At 41.7% G+C, this 20,169-nt stretch overlaps 1 long non-coding RNA gene and 1 pseudogene across 1 annotated transcript in view; both read right to left on the reverse strand.

Moving 5' to 3' along the window:
- Window positions 1-19,824, reverse strand: part of LOC138439103 (uncharacterized) — a 137,691-nt gene extending 117,867 nt beyond the window's left edge. Inside the window, exon 1 of the long non-coding RNA XR_011256574.1 lies at window positions 19,712-19,824. This is a non-coding gene — a long non-coding RNA (uncharacterized lncRNA). The remainder of the gene's footprint in view (window positions 1-19,711) is intronic.
- Window positions 289-1,685, reverse strand: LOC138439028 (nuclear transcription factor Y subunit gamma-like; annotated as a pseudogene).
- Window positions 19,825-20,169: the final 345 nt, after the last annotated feature.

Here is a 20,169-nt window from a genome sequence, read left to right on the forward strand (position 1 = left end):
GAACCAAAAAAAGAAAAAGAAAAGAAATATTTCTTCAGCCATACTCTTTGAGAAAATGTCATAAATATGCTATTCAGTATTTTCATATCATAGCATTGGACACACAGCTCAACACAGTGAAATATTGATTACCTGGATGGAAAAAAAAAAGGGAGAAAAAGGAAATAAAAAATATTGCATCTTCCATCTTTCTGTTGGAAAATCTCAGCCCTCAAGCACGGGACCTAGTACACCAGAGACCTAGCCTGCAGGAGGCGCTGAGGTCCACAGGGTCCTGTGTGGAGGGAGTCAGTGCCCACCATCTGGGGCTAAATGGCACAAAATTGTGTTGGGTGTCCTTGGCCTTGCCAGCTCAGGCCCTCCATCACGGGTCATCTGGGGGCTCTGCCTGCCAGAGCACTGGACGGCTGACTGGATGAACACCAGCTAGGGGAGTTCCTGGCTGGGAGGCATGGTGACTCGCTGGATCTGGTAGAGCTGTTTCAAGGGGTGAGGAGAGAGTGAGGTCACCCTGGGGAGAGAGGCATGCAGCTTCCTATAGGCCTTGGAGTTGGTTGGGGCCCTGGATAACCCAACCAACACCCACTGCAAGGCAACGGAGGGAGGAGGGGAAGTGGGGCTCTGCTGGGGCTGGGAGCAACCAACACAGGAGGCAACTGTGGTGTGTGTAGGGAGAGGGTGTGTGTGGTGAGCAGGGAAGAGGTGCGGGGGTGTTGCATTTCCAGGTCTCTGGAACTTCCTGGCTTCCACTTCCCTGGAGGCTGTGTCTCCAGTTGGCTCTGAGCCTCGAGCTTGCTGTACGCTGTTCCTCTGTCCATCCGTGAAGTGGCTGAACTGCTGCTCCTGCTGGCCCTCCCTCTGCGTGATCTGTGAGCACTGGTGGCATGCGTATGGGTCTGTCCCTGCACCACGTGGGGTGCCTAAGGGCCCCCTTACAGGCTGGGCTAAGCGAGTACACTGCAGCTGGCCGCCAGGCGGGGGCACCAGGATCTGCTGGGTCTTGCCTGTGTTCCGGATGCATCACCTGCATGGTCCATTCAGGGCCGCTCTGGGCCTGCGGGGCTTGACCGTGTGGCTGGGCCTGGACCTGCTGACCTCCTTCAGCTTGCATGGCCACAGGTGTGGCCTGGCCCTGCTGAGGCTGTGCAACAATGATCTGCCCAGGCTTGATGGTGGTTGTGGAGCTGGTGGTCTGCTGGCCTTGCTGCTGTCCCCGGACTTGGTCAGCAGTGGGCTGCTAAGCCAACCTGAAGCAGTCCTGGACTGGCTCAGCAAGAGTCACATACCAGCGCAGCTCCTCCTGACACTTTGCTGCTTTCCACTCATCTCTCGGAACAACATCGGTGAGAAAGTCAAACTCATCACATTTTGTAATTGCCATGGCAATGTCATGCCTCTGAAGAGTCTGGCGCTGGTTCTCCTCTGTGTGGATCCAGGCCCCAAGAGTCAACTCTGATAAAAATCTGGGCTTCCTTGGCAAACAACACAGGGGCTTCTGCACTGATCATCTTCACATCGCCGGCCAGTTTCATAATCTTCTTAATATGAGCCAGTGGGAGTTTCCGTACTCAGAAATCTTTCGCTGTTAAATTCCAGATTTCTCCCGTGACACGAGGCCAGAAGGAATACAGAGTTTGCTGGGCACCACTGCTGCTAGCACCACCAAATCCTCATCCTGGGGACATTCTGACAAACACCAGCAGGAGCCGCCTCAGTACTTGGGCAGCGGGGCGGGGCAGTATGGGGAGGGGCAGTATGGGGAGGGATGTGGGGAGCATGCATCACTGAGAACCGAGAACCAAGAACGGAGAGCGAGAACCGGGGGTGGGGCGGGGAAGCCCGCATTATAGAGAACCAAGAACCGAGAGCGCAAGAAGCCGGGCTACAAACAAGGGGGCAGCCATGCTGTTTGCGCCACGTCCCCTCTATACTCTCCCCCTCCCTTGGCGCCTTGCACAGTGATTCTTTTAAGTTGAAATAAGGGCAAGGACCATTTTTCTGGCCTTCTCAAGAGGCATCTGTGACTATGATCATATGAGCATACTATGACTTCCTTTCTTTAACTTTAGGCTTATTTAAGTGCTGCTTTATTGCATGAAAATCCTTATATAATATCAGTTTTGAAAAGCAAATGTTAAAGACACAAATCTAATAATAATAATCTACCAATTGGTTCATTAATTATAACAAATGCATCATATTAATGTAAGATGCTAATAATCATGAAAACTGGTGTGGGTAGTGTATATGGAAACTTTCTTTAGTATCTTTATAATTTTTATGTAAATCTAAATGTATTTTTAAAAATAATGTTTACTGGAGTGGGGTGCCATTGTCTTCTATATAAAACACACACACACACAAATCCCAAAGTACATGTTGGGATTGAAAAGTAAACTGGAAATTTTTAAAAAATGAATAAAATAGACTCTGTTTTTTATATATATATATATTGGCAAAGACTCTTCATTGCTATGAAATAGGTACCCAGGCAGGGACTTGATATCCCAGTTACTCCTACTCGAAGGCTTCACCAGTAGCAGGACCCTTCCTGGACAGAATCAGACTCAGTTTCTAATATCTGAAAATGCATCCTCTGTTTAAAAAAAAAAAAAAATCAGTATAACTCCTCATTCCCTAAGCTAGCAATCTGGAATAATACCTGAGGGGAACTTTCCTGGAAAAATACCCAAGGGATGGCACAAGCTGTCACGCACAGAGCTGTTGCTCCCTGTGTTATTTACAGCATTGGAAAAATAAGAAGTCACTAAGTGTTTAAAGACAGCAACATGATTAACTGTCTTAAGGACAGTCTAAACACTGAAATACTATATCGCCATTAAATGATTATTATGAAGATTCTGTTACCTGAGGGAAAGAGTTTACAATACATTTATTACATAAGATGGATTTTTTTTGATCAAAACACAAAAATATGTAGGGCCTTGGGACCCTTCGCTGCAGTGCTCGCACCTGGACAAACATCCCCTTGGGCAACAGAATACAAAGAAACTACCTAAGGGACCAAAAATAACTGCATGCACAGCTGGGGCATCTTATGAACAATAAGAGACAAAAAAGCCAAAAGCCAACTGCTACTTCTGAGGCGCTGGGCGCAAAAAGAGGGTCCTACACATGATCCCTGCACAGGGCACCTCCCAAAGGGCAGGCCGATCACCTAAGCCACCCCTCCAGCCCAGCCCACAGCTCTGCCTCTTCCCTCACCCTATTTAAGGCACCAGCTTGCCCCTACCTCAGGGAGCCAGCAAGAGAGCCTGCTCCTTGTTCTCCCTTGTGCAGCAGCCAGGGATCCCAGGGAAGTCTTGCCTGAATTCCTCAACTGGCCTCCCATCAATTTCTGTTGATTAAAGAGTTCAAGAAACCCAGCTGGTATCAGAATGCAAATGTAATTTTTGTTTGTCACCAGAGTCCAGCTTATTAATCTTATAAATAACACCCCCTCCTTTAGGATGTCTCTCATTTACAAACATCTATTACCACACCAGGCAGCATTCTTTTTCATCAAGTACCAATTTTGAAAGCAAATTCCTGACACAGAATTACAGTAAATGCTTTGAGTAACAGACAGTGCAACCTGACCCACATCAGATATTTGAGTCATTTTCTGGCAGGCAAACTGTAAGTAAGTAAGTAAGGCAAGCAGGTCCTCCTTCCCCATAGCAACATGTTTACAAGTATACTCGTAGCTGATTCACAGTATTGTATAGAAGAAACTAACACAATATTGCAAAGCAATTACCGTCTAGTTAAAAATAAAAGTAAAAAGGGAAAGAAGAACCAAGAAAAAGTGAAGCTTGTTAAAACTGAAAAAGCAAACAAACAAGCAAACCTGTGCTTCTTTTCCCAAGTCTTGCTGTGAGACTTTTTTCAATCATCCATTCAGCAAACATTTACTGAATATCTACTGTGCTTAGCTGCTCAGTCGTGTCCAATTCTTTGTGACCCCGTGGACTGTAGCCCGCCAGGCTACAAACAAATCCTCTGTCCATGGGATTCTCCAGGCAAGCATACTGGAGTGGGTTGCCATGCCCTCCTTCAAGGGATCTTCCAGACCCAGGGATCGAACCCAGGTCTCCCGTATTGCAGGCAGATTATTTACCATCTGAGCCACCAGGGAAGCCCAAGAATGTTGGAGTGGGTAGCCTACCCTTCTCCAAGGGATCTTCCTGACCCAAGAATCAAAACCAGGGTCTCCTGCATTGCAGGCAGATTCTTTACCAGCTGAGCCACCTGGAAAGCCCGAATGTCTACTAAGTGCTACAAAACATACTCCACAAAATGCTGGTGATCCAATGGTAAGCAAAATGGACATGACTCTTGCCTTCATGGAATTTACAGTCTAGTGTGAAATATAAATGATCCCACCAAAATGTATAGTAGAAAACTGTGTTCCTACTATGAAAGAATAGTATTAGAGGACTTTGTATGGAGAACCATTTTTGCGCAAGGATATGGCACATATTAAGCACCATCATTGTAGGCTATTTGTTAACTTAAAACTATTGAGGACAATGTGAGGCTTAAATGTTCATTCATCTCATTCACAGAGATTTACAATCACATCTTGCTGAGGGTTTCCAAGTACAGAACCATGCACTTTCCTAACTTCTAACTTCTCAGGTTTCCTGTAAGTTCATTAAATGCTCCAGATTCTCATCAGGAACATTCTCATCTCACTTTTTCTAGAGTTGACCTCACTAAATGTGAGGATTTCACGGCCCATACAGGTCTATATTCTTTCTTTTTTTTACCACACATACAAACTGAGAAAGGGAGAAAGGTATAATGGCTGCAAATACAGGGTGCAGAACCTTTACAGCTGGTCTACCTGGCATCTACACCCCCTCCTTTCTCTGGAATGACTTTAAAATTCATTTGGGGATTTATCCCTTCCCCGCTCTTAGCTGGATGGGACAGTCTTCCCAGCTCCACAGGTGAAATACACAACTCGACCCAAAGTCATCGTTCAGGGCCAAATATGTGACATTAGCCAGTTCACTAGAAGCATATCTCAGGCCCTGTGCTAAGAACAGTGGGATTACCTCCTAAGGTCATCAATAATAGGTACCCAAGTAACTTAGAAGAAAAGTTACCACCTTGAGTTTTGTGTATTCACCTGAATAGTCAGGGAACTTTCACCTATTTTATTTAGGTTTTCATTTATTCAAATTCCAACCAGAAGCTAAATACAATAGGAAATTGATAAGCATTAAGTTTTACTCCAAAGGAGTAGGATCATTCAGATTTACTTCAGTTAAAGTAAGCAACCCTTAAACAAAGCTAGTCTTCATTTAAAAGAGAAATAAAACCAAATAAACCAAAGGAAAAACAGTGGGATAAAGACTCTTGCTCTATTGCCCTGGTTTTGAAGCTAGAAGGGGATTTACCAGGAACTTCTGACATCCATTTGTAATTACAAAGAGAAGACCTATTTAAGAACAGACTGAACACATACACACACACACACACACACACACACACACACACACCCCTACCCTGAGAAATGGAGAAAGGAGAAACAGACCCTGATAATACTTTGAGCCCCAAACTCTAGGCCAGTTTTCCCTTACACATCCCACATCTGGTCCACAGCAAACACTCTCAGTATTCTTTGTCCAACATCCACTGGAATGAGAGTCAATCAGCATAGCCACTTCTCTTCATTCCTACAATTAGAGCATCTAACAGGCCTTTCAGATTTTTCCATGTAATCGTCTACTAGTCCACAATGTTCCCTTAACAACAGGGGACACATATGAAGTTCTCCATGCCATTTCTTAAATCTCTTTCTCCTGATCTGAGATGAAGAAGAAAGCACCCTCCCAATCTGCCTCCTTGGAGCTAGGACTCACCACAATGGTCTCCAAAAAAAGTCCTTACAAATCCTGAAACCTCCTCTACTGTCTCAAATTTTTCATGATCTTTATGTGGGCAAGGAATTTAAGAATCATGTAACAGGGAGAAAGGCTCAAGAGGGAAAGGATACATATATAGTTATAACTGATTCATGTTGTTGGTCAGCAGAAACCAACACAACATTGTAAAGCAGTTATCCTCCAATCAAAAAAGTAAAAACTAACAATCATGTAACCAGTTCTCAGTTTACTCCTTTTGAAATCCTGCATAGGAATCACCTCCTCCTTTAGAACACAGCATTAATTGGATCTTTGGATCCTGGCTGAAACATTCATTTTAACATTGTTATGTGTGTGAACATTACCCACCAGATATTTTACAAGGCAAAAACACTGAAAATTGCTTCAATGTTTTCACATCTCCTATAGAGCCCAAAATAAGAAGTCTGACCCTGAGATAATCATGGACAAAAACCAAGTTCATAATTTCCATATTCAGGGCACTTTGAAGCGTTTAGTAGAAAGCAATCAAGATGACTAAGGAGTATAAAAGTTACGGATAAAGGAATTTTGGTTTCCTGAAAGTAAGTATCTAACTGTAATCCTTACTTACAAGAATGTCTACATGCCTGTCTACACTACTCCAGGGGAGAGTGTCAGGCTAGTTCATCTAAACTCATAACAAGTTTCACTTGGCTATAGCAGAACAAATGAACCTAAATCCTGACAGAAAGGGTTATTAAATATCTTAATGCGTTATCAATAGAGGCCATGGGTCCTTCTTTGGCGTTATTTTTGAAAACAGAAAATCGTCTCTTTAAGTTAGCCTAGCAGATGTCTTGCTCTAAAACAGAACATGATCTCTTTAACATACTGTGAATCTTTTGCATGTGTGGCCATTGTTGATTCTGCTACTCTAGTTTCTTTGGGTCTCCTATTGGTGACCTTTCCTCTAATCTCTTTCATCTTGGGTATTGATACCTCCTGTTTCTCAACATCCTACACAAGGCAGAGTTTCTGGTTAGCTTCCCACACTGTCTCAGTTTAGAATGAAAAGTGAAGACAAATTCTCCGTCCATAACTGAAACATAACACTATGCCTAATTTCTGGTTTTGAAGCCTTGAGATGTTTTCTCATTTATGCCACCCACAGAATTTCCTTCTAAATTCTGAATGTGGTTTTAATAGCCTATAGAATTCTGTCGTTGGAGAGGAAGCCTTCAAAGGTTTTGAGATTTTGCCAGTTACTGGAAGGGTTTTATTGGCTGCAAGTTATGATTGAAATTATTTACTTGCTATTGGGTTTAATATGTTTAGAGTCATTTCTAAATAGGCTGCCTCAGGCTTTTCAGTGATATCTAGAATAATGATGTAAAAACTGTACAACAGTGTGGGAAATGAAAGATAAGTTTAGAGGAAAATAGCTCAAGTCCCCAAAGAAAAGCCACTCCAGTGTTCTTGCCTGGAGAATCCCATGGACAGAGGAGCCTGGCAGGCTACAGTCCCTGGGGCTGCAGAGCCGGACACGACTGGAGTGACTGAGCAAGCACGCACACGCCCCAGAGAATTCTTTAAGGAACACGCCTATGTTTCTGTCACACACCGTCTCCTCCTGTCTTTCAGTCTTAGTATCTATTATCCCTGCATCAGGAGCTTCCAAGTAGGTGAGGAATTTCAGCACCCACGGGTATGAATGTGCGTATGTGTGTGTATGCGGGCAGCATTTGCATATACACATAACAGACCTAAGAGCTGGTAGCACATAAGACATATATGTCCTCCAGACCCCAATGAAGATGAAAAATACATTTCTGAGAAGACTGATAATTTGCATATAGATAGATACTGATACAGCCAACTCCCTGCTTCCTATTTCTTTCATCATTCTGAACCCCTGCAGCAAAGGTATGCCCAGCACCACACATTATTTTTTCTCCATACTAGAAATTATGAGTTTGCACATGTGAAAACAAAGGATATCCTGAGTTCACATGTAAAAAACCTTTGTGAGAAGAAAAATGCAGTATTCATCACTGTCTTCAACAGAACAAAAAAGGTCAAATAAGAGAGAATATTAAAAAAAAAACTGATAAAGCATTGATTGAGAACATTAAATGATCCAACCTAACATTTCTGCAAGATCTAATTGACAGACATCATTCCACTGAAAAGAAAAGAGGCTTCATTTTATAATCCCTCTTGCTCAGTAAGGTTGGTTTCCATAGCCACAGGCTTGTCAGCCGGCTGGTTAATGATGACCCTAGGGAGCCAACAATATGGCCTCCATTTCCCCATCTCTATTTGCAAACCACAGCCAAACTGGTTCTAGAAGTTGTCTGAGAAGGAGGCTGTGTCCCCAAAGAGGCTAATACTGTCTGATCAGCAACATCCTCAATAAAAAGCAGAGACAGCAATTATTGCTTTGTCTACAGTCCGGTATTCTCTTAGGGAGCAGCAATGGTGTCATGGAATTCCCCTCAGTCTGAGGAGAAGGGCAAACAAATCCATCACCCTATCAGACAACTTGGATGCTTTTTCATGAAAACCCAGAGGTCCCAGGGTTTCTTTCTGAACCTCGGCTGCTTTATCTATAAACAGAGATGTTTGCTTGGTCTCTTCTGTTCCAATGTGCTGATTCTGCTCTGTGACCTAACAGTTTCTGTTCCACCATAAAAAGTTCGCATGACCCTTCCTGCCCCACTTCTCTTTTCCAGTGGTGACCACACGACAAAGCACAAGTACCCAGAGTACCCAGCAGGACACTCTTCTGGTTTGTCAGGCCAAAAGCCCCATGATTTCCCCACCTTTGTAACTCACTCTTTTAGCTGTAGCCTGATTTGGGAACCAAACACTCAAGATATAGAACACCAAGTTTGTCAAAAGCACATCACATTTCAAAAGGACAGCAAGAAGTCTTTGTTGATCACTCCGACCTTCCAAGTTATTATCCAGTTTCTCTCCTTTTCTTGACAAATTTAATTATATGGTCTACCAAACATCACCTCTGCTACTGTCACCAAACTCCTTTTTAAATACCTAAGATTAGATAACTATTAATACTCCACTGATATATGTCTCTTGAAGGTCAAAAATGACTGAATTAGGCTAAGGCTGATGAGCTTTTCTCAGTCCTCATTATTTTCTATCTTTTTCCAGCATTTGGCACAGCTAATGACCTCCTGTTATTCAAATTATGTTTCCTCCTGGATTTTGTGATGCTGTCGTATCCAAGGGATCCATTCTGTGGCTGCCATCTCCATCTCCTTTTGGTTTAACTTTCACCTCCTGGTACCTACATGTGTGTTTTTCCAAAGTCCTGACCTTGTTCTTCAATCTTTCACTCTATGCCCAATCTCTCTAAAACTTCATCTACCTCCGTCTTCAATTATCATCTCTATATTGATAACCTCCAAATAGACATTTGTGACTTTCAAGTCCATAGCTCTTTTCATGGCTCTTTAGATTTATTTACTAGAAATTTCTCCTTTAATCATTCTGTTCTAACTTTTAAATCAAAATACCCAAAGGTGAAGGCTTTATCTTCCCAGCTCCCAAATCAGTTCACTGTCCACAACTTCTCTATTTGGTCAGTAGAAACGCCTATTTGGAGACCTGAACATCTGCTTTACATTTCATGTGAAAAAGTGAAAGTTAGTCGCTCAGCCATGTCTGACACTTTGCAATCCCATGGACTGTAGCCCACCAGGCTCCTCTGCCCATAGAATTCTCCAGGCAAAAGCACTGGAGTGGGTTGCCATTTCCTTCTCCAGGGGATCTTCCCGACCCAGGAACTGAACCCAGGTCTCCTTCATTTCAGGCATATTCTTTACCATTTGAGCCACCAGGGAAGCACGTTTCATGTGGTAAACGTGAACTGATGGTCTCTTTTATGCCAGGCAGATTTCTAAGTACCAGAAACACAACCATAAGGCCCAATCCTCATCCTCCCACTCTACTTACTCTATCATACATTTATTCCATATCCCTTTTAAATTGGGATTATAATATTTTCCCCTAAATCATCTCCTCTTTGATTTTCACTTTTCCTTCCCATACATACCTCAAAATTCTACTTATATACAAAGTTCTAAAGTAATCCTTTATTTCTTCTTCCTTTACACCCTACTGGTTTCTAGGTTCTATCAAACTTTCTTTGTAATATTACTCATGTTGTATGCTAAGTCACTTCAGTTTTGTCTGACTCTTTGTGACGCTATGGCCTACAGCCTGCCAGGCTCCTCTGTTCATGGGATTCTCCAGGCAAGAATATTGGAGTGGGTTGCCAAGCTCTCCTCCAGGGAATCTTCTGGATCCACGGATGGAACTCACACCTCTTATGTCTCCTGCATTGGCAGGCAGGTTCTTTACTACTAGTGCCACGGGAGAAGCCCTCATACCCAACAGTAAACATTTACTGGGTGTCTTCCAGCTGCTAAGCACTGTGTTAAGCCAGGACAACACAACGATTAAGTACGACAAAAAGCCTCTGCCTTCAAAACTTCAGAGTTAGTGTAAGAAAGAGACAGGTAAATCAATAATTACAGTGCAGCGGGACAAACATTATATTGGGCCTAAAAGAGAAGCCCTTAACCTGACTCGGACTCAGGGGAGACTTCCCAAAGAAAGTGACTCTTGAGTTGAGCTGTAAAATATCACAGTGTGCTCACCCACCAGACTGCGGCATTCCAGAAGGACAATAGTAACCTGTTCAGGATGAGCACACAGAGTGACAAGCAAGAGGGGAGACTGAGAAAGTGGAAAGGGGTCACATTAAACATAGAGTCATGGCATTATAGGCTGAATTGGGTACTTCAGAAAGATCTGCTGAAGTCCTCGTAGCCCCCGGTACTTGTGAATGTGACAGATAGGTTCTTGGCACATGTAATCAAGTGAAGATGGGGTCATTAGGATGAGCCCTAATCCAAGATGACTGATGTACTTATAGAAGAGAAAAATTCACAGGCATAGAAGATAGGCTGGTGGTTGCCCAAGGGAGAGGCTGGGGAGGGGTGGAGTGTGGGTGTGGGGTTAGCAGATACGAGCTGCCGCTAAGTCACTTCAGTCGTGTCCGACTCTGTGCGACACCACAGACGGTATTTTTTATATAAAACATAAAATCAGTTCTGATGAGATGGATGAAACTGGAGCCGATTATACAGAGTGAAGTAAGCCAGAAAGAAAAACACCAATACAGTATACTAACACATATATATGGAATTTAGGAAGATGGCAATGACGACCCTGTATGCAAGACAGGGAAAGAGACACAGATGTGTATAACAGACCTTTGGACTCAGAGGGAGAGGGAGAGGGTGGGATGATTTGGGAGAATGACATTCTAACATGTATACTATCATGTAAGAATTGAATCGCCAGTCTATGTCTGACGCAGGTTGCAGCATGCTTGGGGCTGGTGCATGGGGATGACCCAGAGAGATGTTATGGGGAGGGAGGTGGGAGGGGGGTTCATGTTTGGGAACACATGTAAGAATTAAAGATATTAAAATTAAATAAATAAATAAATAAATAAATAAAAATAAAAGCACATGCATAACTGGAAAAAAATTTTTTAAAAAGTGGGTACATGTGTCAGATGTTTATTAGCATTGATATTTGAAAATGAGAAATCATGGCCAGACGTACATACATATGAGTAATATTGGTCACCTACGACGTGGCAGGTTCTGTGCTGTAGAAAAAAAAAATATATATATATATATATAGAATTGATAAACAACAAGGTCCTACTATATAGCACAGAGAACTATATTCAAAAATCCTATGATAAGCCATGGTGGAAAATAATATTAAAAAAGAATGTATGTATACATAAATGCCTGCATGCTCAGTCGCTTCAGTCATGTCTAACTCTTTGCGATCCCATGGACCGTAGCCCACCAGGCTCCTCTGTTCATAAGATTTTCCCAGCAAGAATACTGGAGTGGGTTGCCATGCCCTACTCCAGGGGATCTTCCCCAACCAGGGATCAAACCCACATCTCCCACGTCCTTTGCATTGCAAATGGATTCTTTACCACTGATTCCCCAGGGAAGCCTATATATATAAATAACCGAATCACTTTGCTATATAGCAGTAATTAACAAAACACTGTACATCAACTATAACTCCATTTTACAGAATGAAAAAACAAAGAAGAGAAAAATTCCATGAGAAGGCAGACACACTCGGGGAGAGCACTCCATGACAATGCAATCAGATACAGAAGCACGGCAGCTGCAAGCCAAGTAATGCCCGAGGTTACTGCAAGAAAAGGCCAGGAAGTACCCTCACCCAGAGGGTGACCTTACCGACACCTTGATTTCAAGCCTTTAGCCTCCAGTACTGAGAGAGAATTTTACTGAGAGAGAAAGCTGGCTTAAAACTCAACATCCAAAAAACAAAGATCATGGCATCCGGTCCCGTCACTTCATGGCAAATAGATGGGGAAACAGTGGAAACAGTGACAGACTTCATTTTCTGGGACCCCAAAATAACTGCAGATGATGATTGTGGCCATGAAGTTAAAAGATGCTTGCCTCTTGGAAGAAAAGTTATGACCAACCTAGACAGCATATTAAAAAGTAGAGATGTTACTTTGCCAACAAGGTCCGTCTAGTCAAAGCTATGGTTTTTCCAGTAGTCATGTATGGATGTTCGAGGTGGACCATAAAGAAAGCTGAGCATCAAAGAATTGACGCTTTTGAACTGTGGTGTTGGAGAAGACTCTTGAGAGTCCTTTGGAGTGCAAGGAGATCCAACCAGTCCATCCTAAAGGAAATCAGTCCTGAATATTCATTGGAAGGACTGATGCTGAAGCTGAAGCTCCAATACTTTGGCCACCTGATGCGAAGAGCTGACTCATTTGAAAAGACCCTGATGCTAAGAAAGATTGAGGGCAGGAGGAGAAGGGGACAACAGAGGATGAAATGGTTGGATGGCATCACCGACTCAGTGGACATAAGTTTGAGCCAGCTCCGGGAGTTGGTGATGGACCAGGAAGCCTGGCGTGCTGCTGCCCATGGAGTCAGACACTACTAAGCGACTGAACTGAACTGAGAGAAAATAAATTTCTGTACAGCTGATTGTATTTAAACCAAAGTAACAAAATTTACATTTAATACCTCTAAGATGTCCCTACTTCTGTTCATCTCATTCCTACTCATCCTTCAGTCCTAGCTCAACTCTCATTTCCATGAAGCCTTTTGTCATCAATGGAATGTTTGATTCTATTTCACCACCATTCACTGAGCACCTACCATCTTCAATATACTTTATGCTTCCCAGTGGCAAAGAATCTGCCTACTGGTTTATTGGAGGAGTTTCCTGTAGAAGTCGTAAGAGATGCAGGTTTGATTCTCAGGTTGGGAAGATCCTCTAAAGTATTCATGCCTGGGAAATCCCATGGACAGAAGAGCCTGGCGGGCTACAATCCATGGGGTTGCAAAGAGTTGGACACAAATGAATGACTGAGCACACTCATGTACAGATAAAACAAAATCATTTTCAGATCCAAAACCATGCTTCCTTTCACAAAAGAGTTTACAAACCAAGCAACAGAAAACAGACCATGGTATTATTGTTTCAACCAACAGATATGTACTGAGTGCTACTATATGTGCAGCGTGTTCAGAGTTTTTGATGAAACAGTGACCAAAACTAACAAAAGTGCTTGCGCTAATGGCATTTACATTATGTAGGAGGCAGTCAGGAGCAGGAGCAGGGAAGAGACTATAAAACAAACAAAAAAAAACAGTTTAAAACATATGGTATATCTGAATGTGACAAGTACAATAAATAAAGGGAAATCAGAGTGGCTTCTGCAAGGGCGACTACTTCTCTGCATCTAAAATCTGATGGGGTGAACTTAATAGTGAAAGACTGAATGGCTCACTCTTATGAGAGGGATAAGATAAAAACATCCATTCTCACTACTTCTATTCGACATTGTAGTAAAGGTTCTAGACATGGCAATTAGGGAAGAAAATAAAGTAAAAGGTATCCATACTGGAAGGCAAAAAATAAGATTATACCTATTTGCAAATGACATGACCTTGTATATAGAAAATCCTAAGAGATCTACTTAAAGTATTGGAACTAGTTTGGCAAGGTGGCATAATACAAGATCAATACACAAAACACAATTTTACTTAATTAGTAATGAGAAATAAGAAAATTGAAAGTGAAATTAAAGAAACAATTTCACTTACAATATTAGCAAAAGATAAAATAATAAATTTAACAGAAGGAGTGCAATACTTAATAAATTTAACAAAAGGAGCGCAAAACTTCTACTCTAGAAACTATAAAATATTACTTAAAGAAACTAAAGAAGGCCTAAATAAATGGAAATATATCAGTGTTCATGGAATAGAGACAAATTATTAAGATGGCATTAGTACCCATAGTGATCTACAGATTGATCAAAATCTCTACCTAAATACCAGCTGGCTTCTCTGCAGAAATTGACAAGCTGATGCTAAAATTCATATGGAAATTCAAGAAACTCAGAATAGCCAAAAAATCTTGAAAAAGCAGAAAACATTCCTGATTTCAGAGTTTTCTTCAAAACTACAGTAATTAGAATAGTAGGTACTAGCCTAAGATACATACATACATAGATACATAGATACATAGATATAATAGATAATAGATACATAGATAGATACATAGATCAATAGAATAGAATTGAGAGTCTAGAAATAAATCATCACATTTACAGTCAACTGATTTTTGGCAAGGGTGCCAAGACAATTTAATGTGGGAAGAAAAACCTTTTCCAAAAAGTGATGCTGGGTGAGACACCTTATTCACATGCTATCGTAACTCACATCATACACAAAAATAACTCAAATGTCCATCAACCGATAAGTAGATAAAATGTGGTATATTCATACAATAGAATATTATTCAACAATATATGAAGCTCTGATGCTTGCTACAACATGGATGAAACTTGAAGCCATTATACTAAGTGAAAGAAGGCAATTATAGATGAATTATTATATAATTCCATTCAAGTGAAATGTCCAGAATATGTAAATCTAGACAAACCAAGAGTAGAACAGAGTTGCCTAGGGTTGAGGAGGTTAGGGGAATGGGAAATGGCTGCTAATGTATATGAGGTTTCTTTTTGAGGTGATAGAAATGTTTTAAAATCAGTTGTGGATGGTTATGCAACTCTGTGAATACACTTATGACAAATGAATTGTACACTTTGAGTGAACTGAACGGTTTGTGGATCATACCCCAATAAAACTGTCATATTTTTTAATTGATTGGTTGACTTGGTCAGATGCCTCCACCTTAGCTGCAAAGAAGCGTGGGAAAGTGACTATCTGGCTTTTTTCATCTTCCTCCTACCAAAACTCATATGGTAAAGAATTCTCCAAATCTAGAAGGATAACTCAGGTCCTGCTGCTGCTGCTGCTAAGTCACTTCAGTCGTGTCCGACTCTGTGTGACCCCATAGACGGCAGCCCACGAGGCTCCCCCGTCCCTGGGATTCTCCAGGCAAGAACACTGGAGTGCGTTGCCATTTCCTTCTCCAATGCATAAAAGTGAAAAGTGAAAGTGAAAGTGAAGTCGCGTCCGACTCTTAGCGACTCCATGAACTGCAGCCTACTAGGGGCTTACCCTTTCTTTTTAAAGTTTGTATTTAAGTCACTTTCAATTTACTTCTTCAAAATAATTGCATAGCTAATTACCCTTGATATTTAATCACCCACAGAGCTTGAAGTGCCCGCCTCCCTTTTTTTTCACATTATCTATACCTAGACACACTTATGGAAAGTAACAACAACAACAACATAAAAAGCAGATGTTTTCAAATCCTCACTCCAATTTAACTTAAGGGATCCTTATACATTCTGATGCAATTTCAACTCAAGCAGCCTAACTACAACTTGTAAGTTATGAAATTCCAAATGTTGGCATTTTAATCTGTACTTAATAGGCTCTAAATAACTTACATTTATACTTCTTCCAAGTTTTATGTGCTTAGAGTCTAATACTCTCTCTTCAAAAGTCAACACACACACAAAAAAAGTCAACACAAAAACGGCCTGCTTTTGTAAATAAGATGTGCATTCCAATGGTAAGCATTTATTGGGTAATCCTTCAGTTTTTGTTTTACCGTAACCATTACTGTGATTTCATTCACAAGTGTTTTCCTACTCTACAGCTAGTGCTTGGAACAATGGATAATGTAAATGTGATTTCATCTGTTTGCTGAATATTTCCAACTGAACAAGGAATATTTTGTTCTTGATCTCAGTGTTCAGAAAGAGTGAGATCAGTGTTTCTTTTAGCTTTTTTTAAGCTAGGATAAAGCAAATAATCCTGGGAAAATTGATTCTGCTAGATCATAATTCTTCTTTCTTCGGGAAATCTACAAACTGAGTACCTAATCCTCTAAGTCAGCCACTGGACTTCTGCTATACTATCTTCTGCTGGTATTCTAAACACTCAAATATTGAGGGGGGAGAGGGGGATCCAGAAAGAATGGCATGATTCAAAGGGATTCAAATATAATGAACATTTGTCTGTGGCATTTTTATACTTCATTTGAGAAAGATAATTTTCTTACCACACCCTAAATGAAACCAGTTTTGTTCCATGATCTTAACTTCAAGCATATCACTCTCTGACCAGCTCACTCTGTCACACATCCAACATGACACCTCTGGTCCAGTGAACCTGCCACCTCTTCACTGTCCCTGCCCCTCACTGTACTCACTTCTCTACTTGAAGTGAAGTCGCTCAGTCATGCCCAACTCTTTGCGACCCCATGGACAGTAGCCTGCACCAAGCTCCTCTGTCCATGGGATTTTCTAGGCAAGAGTACTGGAGTGGGTTGCCATTTCCTTCTCCAGGGGATCTTCCCGACCCAGGGATCGAACCCAGGTCTCTCGCATTGTAGACAGACATTTCACTGTCCGAGCTACCAGGGAAGTCCCACTTCTCTACTTACTCAGCATCAACTCCAGAGCCAATCACTAAATCATTCCCCTGAGTGACACTCGACTCTCTTTTCCCATCCTTCCTTCTCTAAGTCACTTGGCAAAACCTCAGCCCTCATTAAATCCTACTCTACCTGCTCCACACAGCTGACTGATCTCACTTTAAATTATGACCACTAATCCTAAGTGGGCCTTCCGTGCTGCCTGGTACTCACATAATTTCCCCCATTGAATCATTGTCCCACTCTCCTAAGTGACTGCACATCATCTCTACCAGCTCCCTCTCCTTTCTCCACACTCTCAGCTGATGACCTTGCTTCCTATTTCAGTGAAGGAGTCACAGTGGTTCTCTTTTTTATTTTCTAATTGGGTAATAATTACAATAACGTTGTATTGGTTTCTGCCGTGCAACAATGCAAATCAGTCATAACGATTCTTTTAAAACAAATCAAACAGTGCTCTCTCTGCTCAGCACCCTCCAGCGCTTCCCCTTCCCCCTCACAGAAAACACCACAGTCCTCACAGCGGCTCACAAAGCCCTGCGTGATCTGGCCCCATCACCTCTCTGACTCCAGCCCTATCTTCTCCCCTCCATTACTGTTCCTGCCTCATCAGCCTCCTTGCTGTTCAGCTGACACAATCAAGCACTCTCCTGCCCCAGGGCCGCAGCATTTGTCGTTTCTTCCGCCTAGAACGCTCTTCTCTTGGATATATTTACACGGCTCACTCCTTTGCTTCCTTTGTCTTTGTCTTTGGTGAAGTCTTCTCTGACCATCTGATTTAGAGTGGAATTCCCTCTCTCCATCCGGGCACTCCCTTACCCCATTCATGTTTCACTTTTCTCCATACAAGTTATTATCATTTGCATACTATGTTTTAATTATTTGTTTAGTTCTGTGTCTATATCCATTCACTAGAAGGTACGTTTGAGCCTATGGGCCAAGATGGTGGCCTGTTTTGTGCACTGCTGAAACCCAGCCCCTAGAATAGCACCTGGTACATTGTTGTTACTATTCAGTTGCTAAGTCGTGTCCAGTTCTTTGCAACCCCACGGCCAGGCTTCCCTGTCCTTCACCATCTCATACTGTTTGTTGTTCAGTCGCCCAGTAGTGTCCGACTCTGCGACCCCACGGACTGCAGCACGACAGGCTTCCCTGTCTCTCACCATCTCCCAGACTTGGCCCGAGTTCATATCCATTACATCAGTGATACCATCCGACTGTCTTATCCTCTGTCACTCCCTTCTCCTTCTGCCCTCAGTCTTTCCCAGTATCAGGGGCTTTTCCAAAGAGTCGGTTGCTCACATCAGATGACCAATATACTGGAGCGTCAGCTTTAGCATCAGCCCTTCTAACGAGTATTCAGGGTTGATTTCCCTTAATCAAGATTGACTGGCTTGATCTCCTTGCTGTCCAAGGGACTTTCAGGAGTCTTCCCCAACACTAGAGTTTGTAGACATCAATTCTTTCGATGCGGTGCCTCCAGCACCACGGTTCAAAGGCACCATCTCATAGAGGGTACTTAATACATATTTGTTGGAAAAATGAATGAGTAATGAGTGAATGAATGAATGCAGCATCTTCACTAAAGGAAGTTAAGTCTAAACCTTACCTATTGGCTTGCTAGTGTATGTCAGGTTGTTGCCTCTGTAATCACTAACAAAGAACACTTATATCCAAATTTATATTCAAAAAAGAAAAGTCAGAGAATCATGAAATAATATTCACTGCCAGAGCAGAGTTGCTGTGACCAATGCTGTGTCTAGCAGGAGCATCTGTGAGCAGTCTCCTTTGCCACCAAAAAAAAGGAGTGGCTGTAGTTCTTTCTCAGCAGTTATTTCATAAATAATGACTCGTAACTCAAAGCTTCTTCTCTAATCATAAGACTCACGAAAATTATATTAGGCCCATGAGATTTGCATAAGGCCTGTTCACATTAACTAATACTACTCATCTCACTACAAAAATGCATCTTAAGTAACTAAAGGTTGCTTCCATGTCAAAAGTTATTGGCATGTCTAAGAAAAAATAATAATATCAATTTATTGATATTAATATTTGATATTAATTTTAATTAATATTTTATCAATATATATTAAACCAAATTTTACTGTAGCACAAATCACTCAAAAGTGTTTTCTTATTATCTGTTTTTAAAGACAGAATTAAATCATGTAGATGTATACCAATACATTACAATCTGGGGTGCTGAGTTAGAAATTTTAACTAAGTAGTGATTTGGGAATTTTTCTGAAGGAAAAAAAAACAAGATCCATTTTCACCTTGCAGACTTTAAGTAGGTAATATGAAAGTCACGTATATCACCTGCTTTATAAATCCCTTTTTAAGTTCCCTCTCCCATCTCAGCACTCAGAACAACAATCCAGCTGAGCACTGAGAAACTCCTCAAATTTAAACCATTCAACTTAAATCTGTCTCTGAATGTTCGAAAGGATTTACTGTAAAAATATCAGTTTGAGATTTAGTCAGTAAAATTAATCACTCATGACCCTGAAGGAGGAAAATGGTGGAGGAGGGAGCTGGAAAACACTACAGAATTTAATGCTGCTCAAGAGATGGGACTTGGGAGATTACTAGAGATTACACCAAAGCTAAATTCAAATACAACTTTTCTTTGTGTTTTTTTTTTTGTGTGTGTGGTCTCTTTTTTTCAGTCATCAAAATTAACCACAAAATAGCCACTAGAAAATTCTCATTGAGATGTATTAATTACATAAGCTAGTTTAAATCTATATAAAAGTTTTAAGACAAATTAGCTGACTTAAATGCCAACTACAGCAATATGCTCAACTAATTTACTTATTTATTTTTGTAAAGCTATTTTGCAGTTGATAACCAAAGATGTGAAAAACACCTGCCTGGTGGCTCAGCTGGTATAGAATCCACCTGCCATGTGGGAGACCTGGTTTCAACCGCTGGGATGGGAAGATCCCCTGAAGAACGGAACAGCTACCCACTCCAGTATTCTGGCCTGGAGAAGAGAGTCCACAGGGTCACAAAGAGTCGGACATCACTGAGCAACTTTCACTTTCATTTTTACTTTCTGTACTAACCATTGTTTACCGATTCCAAAACGTGCAATAGTTCCACAGGGAAGACAGGGAGCGATGAGCTGAGAGAGGCAGCCTTCTGTCTCCTGGTAGCACTTGCAGACAGACCCACTCAGTTCACCCGCCATCTGATATCACTTCCTGTTCTGGAGTGCATGTCTTATCTCCCCCAAGACTGAGCCTCGAGCCTACGTCCTCTGCTGTCCATGTGTTCTTTAAACTTAGGACCACGTCAGATTTGCCTTTCTAAATCTTACAAAACTAGC

This window comes from Ovis canadensis, chromosome 4 (assembly GCF_042477335.2).
Source record: "Ovis canadensis isolate MfBH-ARS-UI-01 breed Bighorn chromosome 4, ARS-UI_OviCan_v2, whole genome shotgun sequence".
Taxonomy (NCBI): Eukaryota; Metazoa; Chordata; class Mammalia; order Artiodactyla; family Bovidae; genus Ovis; species Ovis canadensis.